At 49.8% G+C, this 15,571-nt stretch overlaps 1 long non-coding RNA gene across 1 annotated transcript; it reads right to left on the bottom strand.

Annotated features, from left to right (window-relative positions):
• Positions 1–8,419: 8,419 nt before the first annotated feature.
• LOC144367125 (uncharacterized) lies at positions 8,420–13,759 on the bottom strand. The gene is made up of 2 exons (XR_013426395.1): positions 12,920–13,759; positions 8,420–11,811 (listed from the first exon to the last, which is right to left on the bottom strand). It is a non-coding gene; the product is annotated as an uncharacterized LOC144367125 (long non-coding RNA).
• Positions 13,760–15,571: the final 1,812 nt, after the last annotated feature.

Raw genomic sequence — 15,571 nt, 5'->3', positions numbered from 1 at the left:
TAAGCCAGGTGTAAATAGTGGTGGTATTCTTCTTCATGCCCCAAGATCTTTAGACATGAAATGACCTTGAATTTGCACCAAATTGTGCAGGACTGGATGGAGGTGGCTTGAGCCTATTCTCTGATAGACTAGAATTTTGAGGGAGGTGTCAAAGAAAAAGGGGTTCAGTTGAGGTTGGAGACAGTGGCAGACAAAACAATATGGCAGGAGACCAAAGCCCGAGATGGCGAAAATGGCTTAGGGAGCTTTTGTTTATTATTTATTTATTTTTCAGAGACATAAACAGGATTATTTAGGAAATCGGAGGCACATTCAAGGGAATCTGTGAGCTATCTTGAGAGTGAAAAGTTCTGGGGGTAAAGAAAGGAATATACCCTCAAGGGACAGTGTGGGCTAAGGAAAACGTGAAGAAAGGAGTGGTTAAATATTTCACGTGAACTTTCTCAATTTTCATAGGTTGGCTACCCTCTATGTGAGTGGCTTTTGTGAAACTCCAGAAAAAAATATCTTTCTTGTGTCTAAAAGGAATAGAGAGGGGAACAGCCATGGCCAGGGAGAAGGGAGATGAAAATTGCTGAATTAATGAGATCCCCTCATTTCAAAAACTGCACAGGAATTCTGTGACAAGGAAAGGGGCGGGTAATAGGTGACCTGTGATACAGTTGTGTTTTGGAGCTGGCTCTTATTGGCTCACAAGCTGATTGTTAAAATTTTTAGGAATTTTTGTGAGCTGGATTTTTTTGTTTAATTTAGTTGTTGATAGACCTTTATTTTATTTATTTATACGTGGTGCTGAGAATCGAACTCAGTGCCTCACACATGCCAGGCAAGTACCGACTGCTAAGCCCCAGCCCCAGCCCGGTGAGCTGGATATTAAACACTGGTAGATTGAACTCTCCATAGTGGACAGCATCGACACCACAGACATTGGCACAGACACTACGCATCAGCAAACTCTCGCTCCCTCCACTGCCCGCAGACACTCGGAACCCATTTGATGGCCCACCATTGTATTTGAGGCCACTTCTGCAGGGCTTCTGTCACGTCTTGTTTGCACACACCACAAATGCCAAAGGATTCGCCATTTCTGGGTCCTGGCCCTCTAAAGACGCTGCTCCCCTTCCTGTGGCTCCATTGCATTTTTCAAGATTCAACTCGAGCATCCCCTCCTGGGGAAAGACTCCACTTGGGGCGACTGCCAGCAGATTTGGTACCTGGAGCACAGTGGGAGAAGGGGCCTGACCCCAGGGCCCTTCCCATGGGCTCCCTCCTGTCCTCTCCCTTATAGCTGGAGGCCCTTCCACAACAGGCCCGCGACTGACTTGTGCAGGATCAGAAGAGGCTGGTGTGGGGCAGGTCCTCCTTAAGCTGCTGCAGAACTGGCCTCTCAAGGTGGGTCCGGCACTTCAAGGACAGCTCAGCTGTAGTGTGACCGAGTGACAGGTGATGCCCTCTTTGAAATTAGAGAGAAAACTGAAGAACTTCCCTGGGCGGGGTGAGCTGAGGGCCAGCAAGAGGAGGGCCTGATGACAAGGACAAGGACTCAGTGCGAAGCCCCCTCCCGTGTGCGAAGCCTGGAGCCTGATTCGGTTGGCAGGAGCTCTGGCCCAGGGTCACCTCTGCTGGGGAGGGAGGAGCCCATCCTGCGGTGCTAGCCGGTCCCCAGGCTTCTGGGCGGCTCCCAGGTGTCAATACACCAGGCCAAGGCCTCCAGCGCCAGCTGTCCCTGTGTCGCTCCGGGCCAGAGCCGCTTTCCGACTTGTCAGCAGGACAGAAAATGGTGATGTGGATGAAAAGCTTAAACTGCGGGGGAAATCTTTAGGGCCACAGAGAAGAGCTGCTCTCGGGACTTTTACAGAGCTCTCTCTTCCCCAAAGACGACGCTGTCCCCGGGGGTTTAAACGGCTCCTGCCTTCGCCTCCACCAGTTCTTAGTGGGGTCAGGGGGAGGTGTGTTAGATAAGAGAAAATTGGGAAGATGCTAGCTGAATCGGCCCCGGGAACCTGTGGGAGGCACTCTGCCTCACACCAAGGACAGTCAGCAACAACAGGACCAGAAGGCCCGAGAGTGAGGTGGGGCTCCTGGAGAAGGTTCCCTGACACTCAAAGCAGCCGAGGGGGTAAGGAGTGAGTAAAGCTATTTTAAGTTGCAATGACTATTATCAGGTCAAGTTGCGTGAGACTGCTGGTATTTTACTGCTTTTGACCTATAATAAAGATCAAAATAGCTATCATGGGTCATTGCCAGCTACAATGTGGAGGTGGAAAAACACAGGTTGTAGAGAAAAACCAAGGCCGAAGGAGTCTGCAGCCTGCTGGTGGCTGGCCACCTCCACGCAGAGTCTAGCCTCTTGATAATGCAAGGACAGACATTTCCTAGGAATGGCTGAGGACTAGTCCAAGTGAGACCAGGAACTTTGCAATCAGACTGAATGATCCAAGGAAGGCCAAGTGCACCCCGAGTCTGAGAGCTTTTGAGTTTAAACCCCAACCTTTTGAGTTGTGTGGCTAGCTTCACAACAGCCTTCTGGGCTCCTTTTTCCCGACTGGAGAACAGACATAATAATGACCACAGATGGTGGGGACCGTGAAATGAGATGGTGCCTCTATTTTGCCTAGCATGACACCTGGCCCCTGGGAGGCACCCGGGGGCTGTTTGCAGGGTTGGAAGCCTATGTCAAGAGGCACAGGAAGGGCCAAGGGGTGACCCTGTCTGCAGGTCACGAAGGGAGTTCCACCTTTGGCCTAATATTCGTAGCTCGCTGGGAGGGAGGTGGCAGGCCTGTGGCCCATCTTACCACCTATTGAGTCAGTAGAGGTGCTGCTGGGTTTGTCAGGCCAGAGTGACAAGAACGGCAGGGTAGGGCTAGGAACCACTCCGGCTCTCAGCCCCGACAGCAGACCTGGTAGGGAGCTCCTGCGCGGGTCTCTCCCTGCAGGTGCGCCTGGCTCCGAGGCGGATTCGAGCCCTGTGGAGTGGTTCCAGGAAAGCGCTGGTCACATCGACCACGGGCACCAGAAGTTCAGGAAATACAGGTGCTGGGCTTTCCAGGGAAAGAAATCTTGGCTCCACTGAGGAACATCTGAAACCAGAGAGGTGCGGCTGGGCTGCTGAAGCTGGCACCCCGGCTGCAGGCCGGGGTCAGGGCAGGCCAGGACCAGCTTCTGCCAGTGGCTTGGGCTACGGGTGGCTGAGCTTTCCGCTTCATTCCAAGGCACTCCGCTGCTGGGAGCGGGGCCGGCTGCTGTGGGTGCTGAGCTCCAGTGCCAGGCCTTTGCCTCCGGCTTGCAGGATACTCTGAGTGTGGCTGTGGGTCTCCCAGCCCCTCGCGCCCTCCTCTCAAGCTCCTGGGAAGAGGTGGGGAGTGTGCACCTGCGGGGCGGGGGGGGGGGGGTGGTGGAAAGGCACCTGGGAGCCCTCTCGGGATCAGGCTGATGACAGGCTAAGGTGAGGTTACCACAGATGTGCCGGGGACAGGGCCCTCCTATGTCATTCTACCCCGAGAACCGTCTCTTGAATCTGGCTTGATCGGAGGCGCCAAGCACCACAAGTTCAGTCACCGCCTTGCCAACGGGCTCAGGATGCGGCCTGCTGGCCAGCTGGTAGGAAGGCGGTGGCTTTGCGTATCCCCTGCTGATTACATTCTGGAAAGGGTCCCTGGCGGCCCTTCCCTCCACAGCTTGATTAAAGTGGAAGGGATTAGTGGAGTCCGACTTCCTGCAGAGAGGCGCAGTCCACACATACTGAGCCCACTGCTTCTCTAGAAAATGGTGAGCATAGCAGACGGCATGGCCCTGCGAACTCACCTGAAACCCAAGAGAGCCGCAGTTTCCACTTTGCATCTCCTGGGGTGAAGGCATGTCTGCAAAACGGGGCGGGATTTTGAGTGGGTGACAATCTCTGTTCCTTTGTGGGCAGCAACGCAGCCCAGGCTCTGGATCTTGCCCAGTGGAGTTGGCAGGCGGGAGAAATGAGGGTTGCTGGGTTTCCCCTCAAGGCTGCAAGACTTGGGCAGTAGGATCCCCCAGTCGCTCTGCACCTCACTTTCACCTTTCCTGCCTCCCCACCTGGCCCAGAGGCCAAGTGGGACTGCAGACAGTGCAGGCAGCACTTTTAAAGACAATTCTTGTGTCCTCAAATCCAACTCAAATACACACAAAAGTACTACAAAGAACCATGAAGATCTGGAAACTTGTAAAGGAACAGTATTAGCTGGGCACAGTGGTACATGCCTGTTATCTCAGCTACTTGGGAGGCTGAGGCAGGAGGATCATAAACTAGAGGCCAGCCTTAACAACTTAGCAAGATCCTGTCTCAAAAAGGAAAATAAAAACAGGATGTGGCTCAGTGGTCAAGTACCCCTGGATTCAATTCTCAGTATTAAAAAAAAGAAATCGGTATTATTCACTCACCACTAACTAGCAGAGTATGCTTGGGAAATGCTAATGTGAGGATGCTGCTGGGCACAGGATGAAAGTTCCTGATCCCCGAGAAAGTCACACATCAGTGGGCAGAAGGATAACCCAGCCACGCAAAGACAGGCATGGGAGAGCATGAACAAGCAGGGAAAGATTGGACCCTTCGTGGTGGAAGACATGCTGGGAAACAACAAGGTGGGTAAGGGAGGTTACTGCAAATCAGGGGCAGCACAGGCCCAGGCTGAGTCAGGGACCGGGCACATCTGGGGAGCTCCCACTGTTGCATACTGCAGGCAGGAAGGGCTGGGTGAGGGGCTGGGATGCCGGAGACTCGAAGAGGGCAGGATCAGATTATGGGGGCTTTGTAAGCCATGCAAGTTGTTTAAGTGTGCTCTGGAAATCAGAAGAAGCTGCTAGGGGTTTTGGAACTCATTTTAGGGGACAGGAGCAGGTTTGGGCATGTGGCTGCGGGTGCCCCACATGAGGGTCCATGCCCCAGGCTCTAAGGCAGAAAGCCTGGCAAGAAGCCACCTCAGCATGTGGAAGGAAGCGAAAGAACAGGAAGCCCAGGTCGAAAGGGCAGTTGAGGGCACCTGCAAGGGCAGGATAGAGAGACTGGACAAGCATCATCAAGAAGCTGGGGGAGAGCTGGGAGGCGTGGTGGCACACACCTGTAATTCCAGGGCTCGGGCAGCTAAGGCAGGAGGATCGCGAGTCCAAAGCCAGCCTCAGCAAAAGCAAAGCTGTAAGCCACTCAGTGAGACCCGTCTCTAAATAAGATACAAAATAGGGCTGGGGATGTGGCTCAGTGGTCAAGTGTCCCTGAGTTCAGTCCCCAGTACCTAAAAGAAAGAGAGAGAGAGACAGATGGGGGGCGGGGGGGGGGGAGAGAGAGAGAGAGAGAGAGAGAGAGAGAGAGAGAGAGAGAGAGAGAGAGAGATGCTGAAGGAGATACTCTGTGAGTAATCAGATGAATGGATTTAGGGAGGTCGGAGGCCGAGGACTGCTGCACGTGGGCAGCTGGGGCAGACCTGCTGCCTTTTTCAGAACTGGGAATGCAGAATGGAATCAGGCTGGGAAGAAGACACAGAGTTCTCATGTGACCTGTCTTTCCTTTTAAGTGGAAAATTGCTTCCCCTGCTTTCTACCAATAATTTGTTTCATTGCAATTTACTTTGTTGCAAAAAAAAAAAAAAAGAAAAAGAAAAAGAAAGAAAGAAAGAAAAAGAAAAAAATCGAAACACACCAAAAAGTATAAATAAATAAAAATTCCTTTTAATTCTGTTAGAAATAGTCAATTGACATATTGGTTAATGTTCTTCTGAATCTTTTTCCTATGTATACATAATTTTTCTTTTTTGAGGGGTGGTTACGGGGGTTGAATGCAGGGACACTTAAACACTGAGCCACGTTCCTAACCCTTTTTTGCATTTTATTTAGAGACAGGGTCTCATGGAGTTGCTTAAGGCCTCTCTAAGTTGCTGAGGCTGGCTTTGAACTTGTGGTCCTTCTGCCTCAGCCTCCTGAGCTGTTGAGATTACAGGCATGAGTCACTGTACCAGGCTATGTACATATAATTTTTAGGAACACAAATAGGAATAGCGTATAATTCTTTTCAAAGCTTCTGAAGCTCAGCTGGACCCCAACTGAATAGGAGGAGAATTCTGGGACTGAGGACCAGGCATCAGTGTGTCTTAAAGTTTCCCCGTGGTTCTAGTGCTGTTGGGACTTAGAAGCAGCACCCTAGGGACAAGACAGTGCGAGAAGAAGAGCACAGGCAGCCTCTGGTCGGCTCCAGACTATTCCTGAAGGCTCTAGAAGCAATCCCAAATCTGTGTAATGACAAAAAGCAGTGACCTCGGGCATCTTAGACTTCTACCCAGTAGCTCAGACCCAATCGCAATGCAAAAGACCATGGGGAGGCCAGGTCTTCAGATGCTCCGCTCAGGCCCAGAGGATGCCTTACTTCAGGTAGTAGGACGCTCCGGCCATCAATCTCTTTGTGAACTGCCCAGGCCCCTGGCTCTCTAGCTGGCCATTGGTATCAAGGATGTGATTGGTCACTTAGCAAAAAAGAGGATAATAAACTCTTGAAATCGCTGTTACCTTCATAGAGAAAGAAAAGAAGGTGAAGAGGGAACTGTGTATCTGATTCACACCAGAGCTTCGAGTCCAAGAATGGTAAACATGGACGGGCTGCCAAATCTCACTCTAAATATATTCCAATGAGCTCATGTTTTCATATGCAGTGGAATAAAAAGAGGCATTTTTCTTCATCTTGGATGACAGCATCTTGCGCTTTTATGGAGTGTTACAGAACTGTGAGCTTAAGCAAGCTCTGCAGTCAGTGTTTCAGTTGTTCAAAGTCACCGCAACAGGGACACTAAATACTCTGAATGTCAATTGTCACTGCAGTGGTACCCTCGAATGTGTTCCCAAATATCATCGGCGAGCCCCCACCCCCTTGGGAAAAATTCTCCAATCAAATATGCTCCGAGCGGAGCCAAGCGAGGTTTGGAGGGAGCGGCCGCATATTTCGAGGTGATTAACATTTGGGTTTTGGCCTCCTCCTCCGCAAGGGCTTCTTCATCTGTTACTCATTTTCTCTTTGGCCAAAGAGACCACATCCAATGTCCTGAAGGAGAAGGCTGGAAATTTTTCGGAAAGGCTTTTTAGGTGAAGCCCAGAGAAAGGGCAAACAAAGCTTCATTCCTTTTATGGACAGATCTCACAATGAGAGGGAAGGGGAGAAGGGGGGTGGGAGGGAGGGAAGGAGGGAGGGAGGGGGGAGGGGGGAGAGAGAGAGAGGGAGAGAGAGAGATAGAGAGAGAGAGAGAGAGAGAGAGAGAGAGAGAGAGGGATCTCCATCCCTGTTTTCCGGGCCATGGAAACTGCATGCTTTTCAGCTTTGATCTGAACGAAGAGTGGATCCTACAACCAGGGACACTTTCAGTGACTTGTGGGGTGACAGAAAGGTCCAGCACCCCACCCCCCCCGAGCTGCCTTTACCCCTTCTCAGGAGCATTTGCCTCTGCCCTGAGTGCATAAATCAAGCTGCGGGGTAGCTCAGAAATATGACGAATACCTTGGCTGGCTTCTGCTTGCAGAGGGGGATGGGGAGGGATTCTAAAGTAACAAGGCCTTGGCTGGAAATGCAGCCAGAATTTAGTGTCCCTGGAGCTGGCCCCAGCTGCTCAGACAGGAGCTGCCAGGGGAGTCTTCCCTGGGGGCAGCCCCAGTTCTCCATGCTCAGGAGGAGGAAAAGCTTTGGTGTCTGTCAAAAGCATTATTCATAAATTCTTGGACACTTCTAAGCCCTCGCTGTGAGCTGAGACAGGGGGTTGGGGACCGCCTTGCCTGGGCTGGGCTGGTCCTTGGGCATAACCCCAGGTTGGAACACAGCTGTTTTCACCGAGTTCTCCTGGAGGTGGGTGTGCGATGCCCATGTTTTTTTTTTTTTTTTTTTTTTGTGTGTGTGTGTGTGTGTGTGTGTATACTTACTTGTACATGTGTTTGTATGAGGGGCCAGCAAGGTGACAGGACCCACCTGAGGACAGTTTCAGGTACATCTGCAGCCTTCAGGTTTGGGGGCCTGTTCAAGGCTGGAGCTCATAGTGTCTCCCTTTCTGTTTCCCAGTTCCCTCCAGTGTCTCTGGTGCCCTCTGTCTGGTCTTTTGGGCACTCTGGCTCTGCTGGCCTGACTCTCCAAGGGCCTGCTCAGAGCCTAGACGGCTCCACAGAAACACTGCAGGCTGCAGGGAGCTTGGGTTCAGCAGCTCTTTGTTTGATGTGTTTGGGTCAGGTGTTGCTGCAGGAGGCAGCAGGAGGCAGCAGGAGGCATGTGCACATAGTGGGGCTGCAGAGATGCCTCTTCTGAGCAGAGTTCTACTCACAGAGCTCTTGGGCTGCAGATGTGCAGCCTCTGAGCACACGTGTGTCAGAGGCTCAAAAGAGTCGCCTCCCTACAAAATGTTAATCACATTAAAATATTCACTCCCCTCTCCAAAACACTTAAAAGCATTTTTATTGAAAAAAAAATTTTTTTTTGACAGAAAGCAGCGCTGTGGGAGTCTCACTGCAAGAAGACAGACCATTATCACCCCCCGCCCCATCCCCATGCCTCTTTCTGACCCACAGTGTCAATCTTCCATGCTGGCTGGTAGAGCAATTAGCGCTCCTCCAGGCAGGGACCCATCACCAATGCAGGCCTCTGTCCAGGGGTTTCCTGTCACCAAAGCCACACTAATGCAAATCCATTTTTCATTAGGAGAAAATAAAACTCACAAGTGACATCAACTGAAAAATGTTCTTTGAGAGCAAGTTATTTCCATTTAAACATAAGCACATGACAGCTGGTGACTTTTAATGGAAAGTAAAATTTGCTGGACTGAGTGACTATCAAACCACTTGAGGATTTGTGTTTTTAATTTTCCTTTTTGGAGGAAGGCAGAGTTTTGGAGTCCAGCAGAGCAGATGAGGAATGGAAAGGTCTGGTCTTGTCTCTAATTGTGGCCTGAAAAGACCCTGGACAGTCCTCAGTAAAATAGTGTCCCGTATCTAGGTACCTTAATCTCTTTTACTTGAAGCTCATTTAGAAACCTGGTTAGAGACTCTCTGTCTTACCACTTGTCTGGGCTCCATCCCAAAACAGTTGTATGTACTGTATGAACTCAGTGGATATTTGCTATAGACTGAATTTGCCTCTCCCTCTCCCCAATTCACATGCTGAAGCCCAGAGTGATGGCATTTGGAGGTGGAGCCTTTCAGAGGAAATTAGGTTTCGATGACGTTACAAGGGTAGGGCCTCCATGTCTAGATTTGTGGCTTTACAAGAGAAAGAGGAGACTAGAGCTCTCTCTGACCTCATCGTGTGAGGTCACCGTGAGAAGACGGTTGCCTGAAAATTCAGGTAGAGTGCTCTGAGCGGAACAGAATCTGCTAGTATTGATCTTGGACTTTGCAGCCTCCAGGACTGGAAGGCATATATGACTTCCAGAACTTGGGAACAAGGAGGAAGGGTGTCAGATTTGAAAAGGAGGCTCTAAGGATTCTCACAATATAATTGGGATCAACCTTCTGTAGATTCCACACGCCTTTGGGGGAGGTTTTACAAGTGCATTACTGTGTTAAGATTAGATAACCCAAAGATCTGTGGGCAGATGAAACTACATGAAGTAGTGGCAAAGTGAGTTGTAGAAACCATGTTATTGGAGGTTGATTAAAGTGGGTGGGCAGGGAGAGTCCTGGTAGAGCTGGTTTCCCCAATGGTCTGCTGAGTTTGGTTAGCCAGAGTCTATTCTTTGGGGCCCAGTCAGCCTGGTGTGGACTGATTGTGTGGGATTTCTGAAACCTGAACAGTAAGAGCCAGACCTGGCCCAGGCCTGCCTCAAGCCACAAGTGCCCTTGGAAGCCCAGCGTGAGCCACCAGTGGGCCAGCCAGGGAATATCACACCTGACACCTCCCCATCCACAGCCATCGTGGGTCCCACCTGCTGATGAATCAAGTTGTCTCTCTCTCTCTCTCTCTTTTTATTTATTTTTTTAGTTTTCGGCGGACACAACATCTTTGTTGGTATGTGGTACTGAGGATCGAACCCGGGCCGTATGCATGCCAGGCGAGCGTGCTACCGCTTGAACCACGTCCCCAGCCCTCTCTCTTTTTTTAATACAACTTCTTCCTCCCACTTCTCCCCGCTCAGGCTGCAGCAGGGCACGGTCCCTCCAGCTTCAGACATTAAATGTGTGAGACCGTGACCACAGGGATATCCAGTAAACTGAATGGCTTTGTAAAAAGGGATATTCAAAAGGTAGGAAGTGCAAATACAACTTATTTATTTTCTTTGGAATTCAATTTTAAAACATTCAAATAGAAGCCAAAATGTTTTCCGGTTTCTGTCGGAATTGGCTCTCCATCCCATCCTCCTTCCTTTAGAGACAAGCAAGAAATTTCATTTCCTACCCCCCTGTCCTGTGGCTTTTGTTCTCATCTAACCTGTCCTCTACTTGCCATTAAATAGGATGCTCCCTGGGACTGGTTAGACCTTCCAGTGTTTAAGTTTAATCCCAATTATATAGTTATAGGTAATTATTGCAGCCAGTCACCATCATGGAACTACATACCTTTCAATCATCCGGTAACAAAAAAAGTTGCTGAACTTCGGAGTCCCAGCAGTGGCAGGCCCCAGCAACACCCGGAGAGAAGGAAGGTTTAAGAGACACGGGTTTCAGCCAGATGCACCAGAGGCAGACTCCTAATCGCAATGCTGGCTAGACGCATCCCACAGGACTCCAGTGTATCCTGCCAGCAGGTTGGTGAACCAGCATTGCCACTTGTACTACTTAGCAGAAGGCAGGGGTCCTGGGCACCCAGAGCAGAATCTACCATACAACACACTGCCTGGTAGATGAAGAAATAGAGGTTTCTCTTCTGGGGACAGGAGGATGGAATGATGGGAATCTCATGTGAAGGGCCCTTCCAGTCTTCCCAGGACTGGACCTACACAAAAGGGATCCCAAAGCATCTCAAACTCCCACCCAGGGACTCTTGCAGCTGGGCGGCAGGGTGTCATAGCATTCACACAAAGGGGGCAGAAAAGCCCACATGTACAACAACAGAATTATAAAATGAGGACCGTGAAGTGTGCTCCCCCGTCAGAATCGAACCCCTTCTGGCCCCTTGCTGGAGAGCCCTCTGTGCCCAACTCACCTGATGGGAAGGCCCAGACGGAGATCCCACGTGTTCAGCTGCACCTTCGGCTCTTATGCCGATTGCTCTTGGGCGTCAGCTCCTGCTGACACGAGAGCAGACTACTCCTGCTGGCGGCTCCCATCTGCTGAGCATTTCCAGCACCAGGCCCTGCACTTTGCACTATCTCATTCATCCTCCCTGCAACCTCAGGAAGGAGGAACCCTCTCATGCCTCTTTTGTAGATGAGGAAACAGGCTTGGGGGCTAAGATCAGTTGACAGGAGCAGTGGAGTGTCACCGGCAGCTGAACATGGAAGGTACTGGTGGAGGGTCCTTCTCTAGACAGGGCACCATGTCATCAGCAAGGGCCAGTGTGTCCTGCCAGCAGGTGGGTGAACCAGCATTACCACTTGTACTACTTAGCAGAAGGCAGGGGTCCTGGGCACCCAGGGCAGAAGCACATTGTTCCTTCAAGATGACTTCTCACGTTTCCCCCTGCTCTCACTTGGGGACAGGACTTTGTTATCTGTCCCTGGGAACCTACCATTTCTGCCTGGTCTCCAGCGTCCTCTCTCTAACTCTTCTCCCTGGCAGTTCCGTCCTGGGCAAGGTGGACGCGTGGCCCACACCTACAATCCCAGAGATGCAGGAGGCTGAGGCAGGAGGGTCACAGGTTCTAGGCCAGTCTGGTTGACTTAAAGAGCCCCTGTGTCAAAATAAAAGATAAGAAGGGGCTGGTGCGATGTCACTCAGTGGTAGCAGTTCGATCCTAGGACCACCCACGAAAACATCTTGAGCAATTTGGTTCCAACTGACTTTTCCAACTTTGTGTCCTGCCACACCTCACTGCAAACTCTGCCCAGCCTCAGTGACATGCTTCCAGTTCTCGTTTAATTCTTCTCCAGCCCTAAATCCTACCTCACCTGCAAACCTCCCTCTTCCTCCCTGCCTCCCTGACTCCCTGGAGGCCTCAGTGCTTCTCCTGAATATGCAGAACCTTTCCTGTGTGGTGCTGGCAGGCAGCACATTTAAGTAATTTTTTTTTTTTTTTTTGTGCTAACCGCATTGTGTAGCACAGTTCTAGAACTCCAGGGACCAGATTCAGCACAGTGTGAGGCCCACTGGGAGGCTCTGCCCCAGCACAGACATAAAAAAGTTACATGTTGATAGCACACAAATTTTTTTTTCCAGTTAGAAACCACTCTTAGCTAGCATACTTAAGACGGGAAGCTGCCGGGTTGTTCTTTTTTAGTTATATAATTAATCAAATTGATCATAAAAGCTTTCATGTTACCAACTCTGGTTACCGAATTGCAAGCAATGACGTTCAAAGCCACTGTCCACTGGGGTTAAGGACAAGATGAGAGTTTGAATCCTGGCTCCAACTCTTTGCTGGGTGACTGTAGGCAAATTCCTAAAGCTTTCTGAGTTTTAGAGGGATAATTCTTTTCCCGAGTTATAATTAGCAAAACACCCTTGTAGGGTTGTTGTTAAGGACTCATTGAGACACTGTGTACAACATGGGTACAATCAGAACCAAGGCCTGAGCTACCACATGCTGAATCAAATTGGCTGCTTCACACAATACACGGAGAACTTAGCATCCTGTCTGTAGGAGACATGGGCACAAACGGAAGGGGTAGACAGGACACCAGCTTCAGGGTTATCTTTGTCTAGGGTGAATTTGAGCTCTAGGTACAGGATGGGGTGATAGGCATGCGGGGAAGGGTGCTTTCTAGCAACCTTGGGAACACTCCCTTGTCTGGGCTTAGCTGCTGGGTGATGCGCTCTGCCTCTTACACGTGGTCACTCACCTGGTTACTCCTTCTTCTTGGTTGCTGCTTTTCCAGCCTGTCTCCCTGCTGACCGTGGAATGCTGACCAGAACCTGGCGTAGAGCAGGAGTTGAGTACCTCCTGGTTTTTATTGGACATTCCCAAGAGCATACTTTCCAAGAATAAAAGAAGCAGCACTTCTCCTAGATGGACTTGCTAACCGACACACGGATAATTAAGATGTTGCAAAGAAGTCACTGGCAAAGCCTTAGGGGGCTGCTTTTCTTAAACCCTACAGGGAGGTGCAAGGGTCACATTTTTTGACAGCCATTACATAGCTCAGCGTCGATGGAAGAACAACAAGTACAAACGAGAGGCTGATTTGAGCAAGACTTTTGGCTTTGTTTGGCAACTGTTTACTGGATACCATAGTAGCACGCCTTGCCCTGGTGTGCTGTGTGAGACGCTGCTCGGGCAGTAATGGAGCATGGAAATATTTGAGGGTAAAAGCCTAATTATTTTAAGACATATCAAAACAAAAGCAAGAGGGAAACATTCTGGCTTTAACCACTTACACGAATCCAGGAGCTCTGAAGAAACTTTGCTCTTAACAAAGGGCTGCGGCTAGGGGGTGGAGGGGAGAGCTGTTGCCCCAGGGCCGTGTGGGGTTCCTGACCCCAGGGGCATCATCCACGCCCAGGGGAGTCAGGATCCAGCAGGGAGGGCCTGGGTCTGGCTCACCAATGAACAAAACAGTTCTTTTCCTAGCAGAGCTGACGTTGACAGGGACTCTGGGGCAAAAGGTGACTCAGGGCACCTTTGAGATGGCAAAGAACATAGCCAGGGCAGGGCCCTGCTGCTTTGTCTGTGTCTAGTTTGGTTTGGGGGGATTTCATCCTTACGGCTGCGAAGATCTCATTTTTATTCCTCTCTTTAATAATATTAACAAACCTCTTTTTTTAAAAAATATTTTTGTAGTTGTTAATAGACCTTTATTTATTTATATGTGGTGCTGAGAATCGAACCCAGTGCCTCACACATGCCAGGCAAGTGCGCTACCGCTGAGCCCCAGCCCCAGCCCAACAAACCTCTTTTAATAATAAAATAATAAGGAATAGCTGTTTCTTTTCCTTGTTTTGAGTCCATTAATACTACCTGATTATGCTTTTAAAAACCAATAAATCAGGGCGCCACGCAGAAATCTTGTATTCCTTTAGTATTTCCTACAACTACACCATTCTTTATCAGCACACGTGAAACTCTTAAACATTCTTAACCTTTCTTCTTCTTCCTTCTCTGTCCTTTCCCTCATTTTCCTCTCTTCTTTCTCTTATTTTCCTCTTCATTTCTTCCTCCTTTCCTTCCCCTATGCCCCCCCCCCCCCGCGCGCCCCAGTCCTCTAAAGAAAAGCTTGTCATTGTGCTTCACAAGGCCAGAGGTCGGGTCTTCTGAGCTGGGCCACTTCTGCACAGGGAAACCCTTAAGCTCCCAGGTTCTTCCCAGCTTTCCCTTCTGTTCCCTGAGGACAGGTTTTGCACAAAGGCTGGCTTCCTCTTGGTGACAGAATGGAAGTCTCAGTTCTCAGCATCATGTCACAACACCTCAGTTGGTGTTGAAACCTGTGAGTCAGGAGATTACAAGGAATGACCAGGCCTCTGGTGAACTGGGATGGCCTGCCTAAGTCATTTAACTAGGGGATGATTCTTCTACTTGCTGCAGAGGGTTTTGTTATTGTTGGAGAAGGTCATGGAAACCATGGATGTCAGACATGCTACTTTGTAACTCTGTTGAAACATGGTTATGATTCCAGTTTTCTAGAAGTCCAGTCTCAGCTTCAGGCGGGGTGCAGGAGTCTTAGCTCAGCTTCCCTCTCTGCTCCTGGCTGCAGCTGCAGGGCTGCGAGCTTTGCCTCCTCTGCACAACCCTACCTTCCTAAGAGTTGGGGTGAGGTTCTCCCCCGGTGCTCTCCTGTCACCTGCTCCTTGATCATGCCCTCCATGGTGCCTCATTCAGTTTCCGGGACATGAAGCTGCACCCGGCAGCTTGGGCTGCATGCTCCAGCACCCACTTCTATGCCCATTTCTGATCTCCAGGGGTTCTCAATGCATGGTTTGCAGGTAGCAGAAGCAGCACCCTGGACCTTGTAAGGAAAGTAAATTTTTAGACTCTCCCCTTGGAGACCTACTACAACAGAAGATGGATATGTTGCCCTGCATCTGTGTGAACAAGCCACCAGGTGCTTCTGGGGCTCTCTGAAGTTAGAGAACCACAGTCCTAAAGTCTCATTCCTGCCTGGATCCTACCCTGGCTTCCTCCCCCATCACCTGGTGTGCAGCTCCCAGGTGAGTCTACAGTGAGTTGAGAATCACTGATCAAAATAAATATGAAGGGAGACAATTGTCTTGTAAATGAAGGATTAAATAGGAACCCAAGAGTGAGACATACAATGACAAAGAATGGGGAGAAAAGAAAAAAAAAAAAGCTAACCTGGAAGATCACACTAAAAATAGAAGAGAAGAGACAGTATTTGGGTTAGAAACTATTGGAAATATCTCTCCCACAATTTAAATTAGGCTGGAAATCTCATAACCTCCTTTGGAAACAAGTGTAAATTGATGGTTTTAAAACTGGTGTGGGTTGGTATTATTGGAAAAATCCTCTTTACTGCTTCAAAACACACAGCTCACTATGT

Source organism: Ictidomys tridecemlineatus, chromosome 10 (genome assembly GCF_052094955.1).
Source record: "Ictidomys tridecemlineatus isolate mIctTri1 chromosome 10, mIctTri1.hap1, whole genome shotgun sequence".
NCBI lineage: Eukaryota > Metazoa > Chordata > Mammalia > Rodentia > Sciuridae > Ictidomys > Ictidomys tridecemlineatus.
Note: the sequence above shows the minus strand (reverse complement) of the source record. Positions and strands in the feature narration are given on the sequence as shown.